The sequence below is a fragment of the Desmodus rotundus genome, chromosome 2, assembly GCF_022682495.2.
Source record: "Desmodus rotundus isolate HL8 chromosome 2, HLdesRot8A.1, whole genome shotgun sequence".
In the NCBI taxonomy this organism is placed as follows: Eukaryota; Metazoa; Chordata; class Mammalia; order Chiroptera; family Phyllostomidae; genus Desmodus; species Desmodus rotundus.
In genome coordinates, this window is record NC_071388.1 from 7,493,209 (window position 1) to 7,503,372 (window position 10,164).

At 55.4% G+C, this 10,164-nt stretch overlaps 1 pseudogene; it reads left to right on the plus strand.

The window, feature by feature from the left end:
• Positions 1-2,066: 2,066 nt before the first annotated feature.
• On the plus strand, positions 2,067-3,302 carry LOC112308847 (serpin B6 pseudogene; annotated as a pseudogene).
• Positions 3,303-10,164: the final 6,862 nt, after the last annotated feature.

Sequence of the window (10,164 nt, forward strand, 5' to 3'; positions counted from 1 at the left end):
GTAATCCAGCCGACACCTGTTTAGGTCCCTCCCTGCATCTCCATTGCCGCTCCCTGGAGTTGGTGGGTGAGCGACATTCACACAGCCCTACTGTGCAAGCATTGATGACAAAAAAGCGAACACACGGGAATGTTCCCGACTCTTACCCATTCACCTTATGTTCACAAATGATCCCCAAGCTGAGCTCTTGGGTCTTCGGCAGGGCAAATGGGAGGGCGTGGGAGCGGGGAGCGGGGCTGTGGGGTCATGGAGAAATGGTTTTGAGAACATCTCATGCCGAATGCCTGCTCTTGATTTTCCACCGCGTTCTTCCAATGTTCCGATGGCATCAGCGGTGCCGCAATGACCAGCCCATCATGGAAATGCCAGGGGCAGAAAACCATATTGTTATTTGCCATTCAGGAAAAGAGCTTAGAATTTTTAAGGTAAACTTCCAGGGCCTGAGTTCCTACAAAGAGAAACACCACCTTGAGAATGGACTCCTGCCCCTTACCCTTCTGCACGAGGGTCACCCCAGGCTTTTGCCCCTTCTGCATCAGGGGTAGTCACGAAAAGAAACTGGACACCAAAGTCCATGACACTGGGTTCAAATCCCCTCCCTGCCCTTTACCCATTGGAACATGGGCAAGTAATACCATCTTCTGGAAGTTTTGTCTTCCACAACCATTTCTGTAAATATGAATAATAACAGATGATGCAGGAGGTAGGGCTGAGATGGAGCATGCACAGCAAGCGGGGACAGGGCGGGGCCTCTCCTCCACCTGAGCCACACACCAGGTGCCCGGCACCCTGTCGGCCTCGCTGTCTGCTCCCTTAGAGCCCAGACCTTTGGAGCCGTGTGCGGCCTCTCCTCCACCCTCCAGTCAGGCTGCTCCTCACTGCTGCACTGAAGGCACTCCTGACAAGCTCCCCAGGGACTTGCAGGTGACTCTCCTGTCCTGATTTCACTTCTCAGGATTCCATGACACCCACTTACCTCATCTGCCCTCATTTCCTACATTTATAGCTCAGCCTAACCTCTCTCTGAGCTCCAGGCTCCTTTGTACGAGTGTTCACTGGGCCTCTCTTTTGGATGTTGCTCTGGACATCTTTCAAGTGTCACCTCGTGTCCTCTCAGCTGCCTTCTGCTCTGGCCATTGCTGTGCCACCAGCTGCCCTCGGGAGCTGCTGGCAGCTCCTGGCCCTGTGGCCCTGCGCATCCTTGGTCTCCTCCCTCCCCAGGACTTCTCTGTGGCTGTTCGGTGGAGAATCCATGGAGCCCACTGGCTAGGCCAAGTGGGAACAACAGTACACCTGGGACATCAGGAGAATGGGGTGACCCCTGAGAGTGGGGGATGAGAGCCGGTGGGCGATCAAACCTCCCCATTCCCCAGCAGGTGTGAGCTGGGGGCCCACTGTGGGAACTCGAGACCACACCCACAGAGTGGCTGTCCTCCTCCCGGGTTTCACCTCTTCCCAGCCCCTGGGACCATGTCCCCAAATAAATTATATGCCTATATGCTCTTGTCACAAGGCCCACTTTCAGAGGGCATCCAAGTTAAGTTGTAGGAGTCACAGGACCCTGAACAGAACAGAAAATGTTGCTGCCCCAACCCCACTTCAACCTCTTCACCTTCCCGTCTCAGCACATGGAACCGCCGGCGCCAGTCACTCAGGTCAACCTCAGCATCTCCATTTCCTTGTGTCCCACATCCAATCCACCAGCAAGACCTACTGCTCGAACTTCAAACTGTCCCCAGGTCTGTTCACCTTTCTCCTCCCTCCACCAGCGTGACAAGGTGCCCCCTGGGATAACAGCACAGCAGCCCCTTAATTGTTGCTCTCCTTCCCTTCTCAGCCCCCAACAGATGGGCAGCCAGGCGGCCTCGGGAAGGGCTATGCTATCCCTCTCCTCTGACCAACACCCTCCAGCAGCACCCCCTCAGCCAGAACAAGGTCCCCGAGCCAGCTCAGCTCCAGACGTGTTTGCTCTCTCTCATCTCTCATCAGGCTTCAGCCACCAGGTCTTCCTTTTCCCCCCCAAATCTGCCAAAGTTCTTCTTTCCTAAAATGCTGTTGAGGGCTGATCTTCACCTGGCTGGCTCTTCCTCACCCATCAAGAACAAGGGAGCTCCTGCCTCTGCTCGGGCGGCATCACCAGCCCTCCAGGACTCACCCCCACGGATGCTCTGTTGGAAGCAAATGGCACTCTCACCTTAAACCCTTTGAAAAATCTAGGCGAAGACAACTCAAAAAACGTGTTTTTCTCACCCACAAGCATCTCCTCTGCCCTGGCCATGGCCATGGCCCTCCTGGGGGCAAAGGGAAACACCGCAGCCCAGAGGGTCCAGGCACTGTCCGTAAGTAAAAGTGGAGGCGGAGGGGAAGATGTCCGCCAGGGTTTCTGATCGCTTCTCCCCAAGTTCCCAGGACTGGCGTGCAGCATGGCTGAGAACTGCCAACAGGCTCTTTGGAGAAAAGGCTTGCGATTTCAACTCATCTTTCAAAGATTCCTGCCACAAATTCTGCCAAGCCGAGATGGAAGGACTCGGCTTCTTCAGAGCTCCAAAGGAGACTAGAAAACACATCAACACCTGTGTAGCTAACAAGGCGGAAGGTGAAACTGCAGAGCTGCTGTCTCCAAATTCAGTCAATCAAGTTACTCATCTGGTTCTCGCAAATGCCATCTAAATACTTCAAAGGAAGTTGGGATGATTCATTTGACAGACAGCTGACCCAGGAAGAACCACTCAGAGTCAGCAAGAATGTGGAAAGACCTGTGCAAATGATGCATAATAAATCTCCCCTTAATATCGCCTGCAGAGGAGAAACATTCACCAAAATTCTGCTGCTGCCTCATGCCCACAGAGCTGGGCAGGATCAGCATGCTTCCCAATAACAGTGCCCATCTGGAAATAGTGGGAAAAGAACTGACTTCTGAGAAGCTCACAGAATGCACCAGGCCAGAGATGATGGATGAAGAAGAGGGGAAAGCGTTCCTCCCTCAATTTTAACTGGAGGAGAATTATGATATGGAGGAAGTCCTTCGCTCTCTGGGTGTGACTCATGTCTTCAAGCCGGACGGGGCAGACTTTTCTGGAATGTCATCCCAGAGAGAACTGCTTCTGTCCAAGGTCATGCGCAGGTCCTTTGTGGAGGCCAATGAGGAAGGCACGGTGGCTGTGGCCACCACCGGCGCTACATCATGCTGCCTCCATGCACGAGCCTCTGTGCTGACCACCTCTCCCTTTCCTTTGCTCTGTGCTTTGCACAGCGAGCCTGTGGTAGGAATTCTGCTCTGTGGCCGGTTTGCCTCCCCCTAAGGAAACGGTCAGCTCTGTGCGCCCTTCTCCTGTCTCCTGTGGACCCACTTCTCCTCTGACATTTCACAAGGTGCCTAAAAGCCAGAGTGACTTTTGGTGACAATTCAAAAATAAAGGGTCTAATTTTGAAGTCCCCCTAAAAACAGAGTTCATGGGAGGGTCACCCCCTTGGAGGACCCCATGCTGTCCTGCAGCCCACCCTTCCCTCGCGCTCTGTCGCAGCACATTTTATGTCCTGCATTGCGGCCATCGCACCTGTGGCTACTTTACCCTTCCAAAAGGGGTCCAAATGTCTAGACCAGAGTCCGGCCAACCCCTGGACACACCCCTACCTCTGTCCACACGCCCGCTGCGCCCCTATCCTCATTACTCAGGTAGACACACACACTGCCGTGAGCTGAACTGTCTTCTCTCCAACCACATTTAAGCTCCGCAGAAGAGCCTTCCCTCTGGCCTGATGCTGCGCGAATACCAGGCACAGTCCACCACTGGGTTCCCTGAATCCTCTCCACCATGTGACATCGCCCCGCACACTGCCCTCGGGCACAGGGCTCACACGGGGTGCCCAGCTGTGTGAAAGAGGCTGCCAGTCCGCAGCACACCCGGGTCCCCCAGCCCTTTCTCCCCTTCCCATGGGCACACCACGTAGTTCACAGCCCCGGACTTCCCAGGTCTATGCACAGACTTCCACCAGGCGATGTGAGGTCACATCGGTCACCCCCACGTTACTGAACACCACCAGGGGGTGTGACCACACACGAGACACAGACTGCCTCAGGACATCCTGAGCTTTAGAACAGGTATGTATGTAACACACATGTGTGCATGCAGCACATGCACCATGCACACAGACATACACACAGGGTTTTCTGCTTATGCCTCTGACCCAGAGACCCTCACGGGCGTGTGCAGTCCTGTAGCTCATGAGCTCCTCCCCAACACCTGCAGCCCCCCCACCCCCGCTGCTTGCTCTCCACTCCCTGGGGAGAAGCTACAGATCGGGGCTACATCACCCAGCCCTGCCTTCCAGCTCCCTCATCTCCACATCAGGCAAGATCCCACCTACTTCACATGTGTGCAAACTAAAGGAGACATCTGGGCGATTGCTCCTGCTGTCCGGTGAGCCCCGCACCCCACAGGGCAGGTCTCAGGGGCCGGGATGCCTTTGGTGGGACCCCAGGCTCCTTGGAAGGCAGAGCCAGGGGAAGCATGCTCACAGCTATTGCCTGAGCAGTGAGTAAAGTTCAAGGGCAGACGGAGAGACGGGGAGTAAGGTCAGGAGTGGGGAGGCTGGTGAGGCAGGTCATCCAATTGGCCTCTGCCACCAATTGCAGGCTCCCCAGGACAGCGCCCCAGAAGCCGGCCAACCTCACTGGGAGCCAGTGGAGGGACCCAGCCCCACCTCCACCCCCATCTCCCAGCAGCTGGAGGAGAGTGGCTCCAAGGGTACAGCAGGTGGCATGGACAGGAGAGCCGGGTGGGAGGGGAGGCCCAGGCGGCAGCAGGGCGCAGGTATGTGAAGCGGTCAGACCCCCCCCTCGAAAAGAACACAGGGCACGAGGGCCCCGCACGGGTCTGAGGTGGAGCAGAGTCAGCTCCTGCTTGATGCACCCTGGAGCGCGGCAGGGTTTCTCTGCTTTGTTTTATTTCTAACCTTGACTCCTGACACCTCTGTGCTTCTCAGCTGTTCTGGGGAAAGCTTGGGCTTCGGCCCTCACCCTACGGGGGGGGGGGGGGGGGGGGGCGGGGAATGGGCCACTTGGAGGGTGGGGCTCCCCTCCGGAGCCACTCACACTCCCCGGCCAGGTCCTGCTGTGGGGCGATGGGGCTGTTATGTTGTAACTGTGTTGTGTTGTTGGGATGGTGGTGGTGGTGACGTGTCGGGTTTTCTTGTTGCTTTACTGTTGTTGTTTGAGTCCTAGGGGCATTGAAAACCCAGAACTATTCAGATATGGAACATTCCGGAACTCCAATCATCAAGTGTACTGTGCCCCCTTACCTTTCCCCGTCCCAGGCATGTGCCTGACACACTGTAAACAAGGACTGGTGGGAGATGTCCCTTCAGAGTTAATGCTACTAAATTAAAAGCAAATGAATAGCACCAGCAGGCTAACACTTGCTGATTTATGCAGCTCGTGCCTGAGGTCATCAGTTGAGTCAAAGCAGTGGGAGCAGGTGATGGAGGTGGTATGAGTGAGGACTCCTGGCCCAGGGGACGTCCCTGCCGAGGGACCCCACCCCACGAAGGTGCCAGCCTGCCGGACGCAGCCTCCCCCGGCAACCTCCTCTGTCCCATTCTGCCTGGCTCAGACTCTGCCGGTCAAGGGAAGACCCCCCAGTGCCCGGCTGTCAGGAGTGCGGGGCCGGGGAGGGGGCACTGGTCCTCCACTTACTGCCCAGCAGCTCTGGGCGCAGCTTGGTAAAGGACGATGCCCTGACTCGCTGGGCGCCTGAGCAGGAAACAACCCCGAGAGTGTTCCTTGTACCCATCTTTCAGGAGAGAAGCCACAAGAAGGGGGAGACCCAGCTTTAAACTGAGCCTGCAGTCTCCCAGTAAGTCAGTCAACTCAGAAAGGTGGGTGGACTCAGCACCCCCAAGGCCTGGCAGGAGCTAAGCCTGAGTGCCGGCAGGTGGCAGTCCCTGCCCCCTGCATACTGGCTCCTCCCCAGGTGGAGATGGTGAATCCCGGGGTCCTGAGCAGTCCCAGAGTCTTAGGGCCTCCCTGTTAGGTAGGGGCAGCTGCACTATGCACCTGCCCCTGGTTCAGAACCCCCAAATAAGTGGACACAGACACAGACACGTGAGAGCCAGGGGTCTCTCAAAAGAAGGGTCTCCATGGCCCACCTGGCCAAGAAAGCTCTTTCCTCAGGCCCTCCTCCCCGTCTCCAGGCCCCAGAGAAGGTGTGGGGCAGCCTGTGGAGGATCTGTCGTTTGCCCACAGCCCCACTGTCTATCCCTGGGCTCCGGGCAAACGACAGATCCTCCGCTCCTCAGGCCTTTCTAGGCCCTCAAGCCGGAAACACTGGGAAGACTAGTAGGCGCTGCAGCACTTACCAGAGGTCAAGTGCACAGCGGCCCCAGGCCAGGATTTCGTCTGTAGTCCCTCCTTCTCAGGCCAGCTCCACGGAGAGGTGTCAGCTTCCTCTTGTGCAGGTAGAAACTGAGTCTCAGAAAGAGGACTGAGCCTAGATCTGAACCCAGGTGAGTCTAATTCCCTAAAGAAGGCACAGCGGGGGTTCCATCTGCATGGGGCCAGCGAAAGAGACCCTGCAAGAAAACGGAAGCGCGTGGGAGCAGGTGGGGAAAGAGCTCCAGACAAGCCCCTCTGTTGGTGCAGGCAGCTAGGTATTAACAACGGAAGGGGACAAAGGAAACCAGACATTATTAACCATAGTAAACTAGGGAGCATAAGCCTACTTGCTCCACCTGGAAGCTACATCCTCACCCACTCCAGGGGACTGCTGCATTGCCCCACCAAGGGGATAAACACCCCTCCCTTACCCCTTGTGGGGAACTGTGGGGGAGGGGAGGGCAGGGGGAGGTGCTTCTATGACGCATGCGCAGTGGGAGCCAAAATGGCAACCATAGAGGCCTGTCTGTCTAACCAGGGAGAAGGACCGGATTGGATAAAGGATGCAGGACCCTGGAACATGTAGGAAACATGGAGTGGACCCATCAGAAGACTGTGAAAGTGTGGGAAGTTGATTGGCTAGTTTGAAGAAGTGCCTGGTCCTTCCCAAGCCCGAGAGAATACAATACCAGTATAAAAGGGAAGCCCTCACTCGCTCTCACCTGCTAACCCTCACTCCTCACTCGCAGCCCCCTTCGGTCTCTCTCCTTAGCAGCTGGCTGTGTGGGACTAGCAGCTGCCTGTGACTGATGACGATAAAGGCTTGACGGGACTCAGCTTTCACAGGAACTGAACCAATGGCACAGAACTTTTGGATCTTAGCCATTGTTTTGAGCTTGATGGAGACAAGATTGGACTTTTTCTGCAGTAGGACGGATGGAAATGGGACATCAGGAACCCAGGGACAGCCTTCTATTTCCACCCCACATGTGAGTTTCCTGAAATGCTCTTCTCACAGCTCTGTGAAAGAGCCACACTCGCCCAGCAGCACCTCGGCCCTTCCCTGTGGGCTGTGGCTTGTGTTGGGATGGCCTTCCATGTGGCCTCTCCACCTCACGGCTCCCCACCCCTCGCCAGTGTCAGGTCCACACGGGCAGCTTCCTTCCTGCTCCATTCATTGCTGGTTCCCAGTGCCTAGCCCCATGCCTGGCTACAGTGGGTGTTCAGTAAGTGGTCAGTCAACCAAGTGAGCGAGCGAGCAGGCAATCAATTGGATGGCTGACTTGCATGAGCCAAGAAGTGAGCAGACCAAAAACTCCTGTCTCTGCCTATTTACTTTCACATAATTAGTTCAAATTTACTGTAATCATTTTGAACATCCCTCTCTCTCTCTCTCTCTCTCACTCACACACACACACACACACACACACACACAAACACCCACACACACACTTTAGCAAAAACCTACTCACCTGCTTCTTGAATGATGGGCGGTGAAAAGTATAGGAAAGGGTATGGGTTTTGGGGTGAGAAATTCCTCAAGAAATTTACCAGTTTCTTCCCAGTCCCTCCATCTCCAAACATCTGACTGGGAGGAAAAAAGGAATCAAAATCGCGTCTCATCTGAAACCTCACAACTGAAAGTGACAGCAAGGTTCTTTTTCCTCTTTGTATTTTGACATTGATTCAGAGAGAAGTCTGAGACAAGTCTCTGTCCATCTGCCGCCCGGCCTTCGCTCAGCGGAGCACGGCTCAGCCTGGCTCCCGTGAGGCCGAGGAGGTCATGAAAACGCATCCCAGCCCACGCACCGATCGTTTTCCAAAGCAGCCTTCTTGCCATGTGGGCCTTTGGCATCCTCCATGCAAATGACTCTCTTGCTCACTGCCTAGAAGAGGCGTTTGGCAGAAAAAGGAGTCCACGGTGTGAGTCTGCCGTGATATTCCCGTCCGGATGGGGAGAGAGAGCCGGGGCGGGGAAGCAAGCACAGTGAGGCAGGTAAAGTTCACCTTGCAGCATGCTTTTCCCCCAGATGCCCACCGTCCTGTGTCCCAGTCATCCCATGCGACTGCCTCTCTGCCCCCCGCTGCCCCCGCCAGCTGCCGGCTCTACAGCCTCATTTTCACAAGCACGTGCCGGGCCTGGCACTGTTCTAGGTGCCTCATGGACATGAATAGCATACAACCTGCAGGTTGATATTATGATTATTCCCATTTTACAGCAGGTGAGACTGAGGCTCAAGCTAAGGGATTGCCCAAGGCCACCCAGCGGGCAGACGGCCAAGCCAGGATTCCTTCCCAGGCCTCTGCTCCAGAGCCGTCCTCAAGCTCTCCCGACACACGGAGCTCTTCTGACCACAAGGTGGTCAAGGAGCTGGTTGGATTGCCCTTCTGCTAATGAGAGGGAGTTAGAAGACAATTGCTGGAAGCTTCTGCATTCAGGGCCTTCCGGAACTGACTCTCTTTCATCTGTCCTTGACACTGGGAAGCAGGGAGATTTTTCTGACTCCTTTAAACCAACACACATGTGTCAAGAGGCCACTGAGTTCCAGGTTCTGCCACTCTAGACATCTTAGAGAATCCACACCAGCCCTCCTGTCCTCGCCTGGCTCTGAGGACGGCCAGGCAGACCAGGCTGGGGAGGGCACAGCCCATTTGGGAACGAGGAGGGTTTCTCTGTGTCCTCTGAAGCTCTGAAGCCTGAGGATTGGCAGCTGCCATTGGACAGAATGTCAGAAGGCAGTCTCCCATTGTCCTTGGTTTCAATCCTGATGGTCACCGCTAACATTTGCTTTGTGGGTAATTTTGATATTTACTTGGTTATAAATGCCCACCTGATGTCAACCCCAGGGCACCGTGACCCTCAAAACACCTGGTGCTTGTTTGACATGGAAGAACAAATCAGGGAAGATGGTAGGCTGTGTTACCATTGGGAGAAAAGAGAAGAGGCGTTTCTGGAAAGAAAGAGGGACAGGCAGGAGAGAGAGCAGTGAGTCTCAAAAATAAGCATGGATTCACACCAGAACAGCCAAGCTGCCCAGTCCCCCCCGCCCTGCCCACTGGTGGAGGGAGGGAGCCGTGGACAACAAGCCGAGAGATGGAGGGCAGCACGACCCCGGCAAGTCAAGTCACCTGGGTAACAAAGGCCGTGGCTTGGATCAGCTGTGTGCGGTTTTTTCCCTCCACAGAATCTTTTCTTCCGAAGAAACCTTGCTCGGAAACCTGTTTAGAGCAGGCAAACATGAGCGGTTTCCCTCACTGGCCTGGGAGGCTCAGGGCCAGAAGCCGCCACATGGCATCCCAGGAACCCCGGCCCAATCTGTATGCGGGGCGCAGCTGGTCAAAGGGGCGGTCCCACACTCCTGGCACTAATATTTGGGGTCGAGACAACAGCCAGGGTGTCCCTGTGTCAAGGCAGTACAGGTTCACACGGCCTCACGCTTTGCCCAGGACAGAAACGAGGGACCAGGACTGACCCCCAGTCAGGATTCTTATATGAATGTCCTAAGGCTGCCCTAACAAATGGCGTGGCTTAAAACAACAGGAAGTCCCCATCTCACAACTCTGGAGAATGGAAGTTCAAGATCAAGGTGTCCACAGGGGTCCATGAGGATGCCTCTGTCCCGTCCTCTCCCCCAGCTTCTGGTGGTTGCTGGCCATTCTTGGGTTCCTTGGCTTGTAGATGTGTCACCCCTGAAATGTCTTCATATGGCCTCTTCCGTTGTGTGTCTCTGTGCAAATTTCTCCTCTCTACAAGGACACCGTCATAACTGGGTTAGGCCCACCCTACTCCA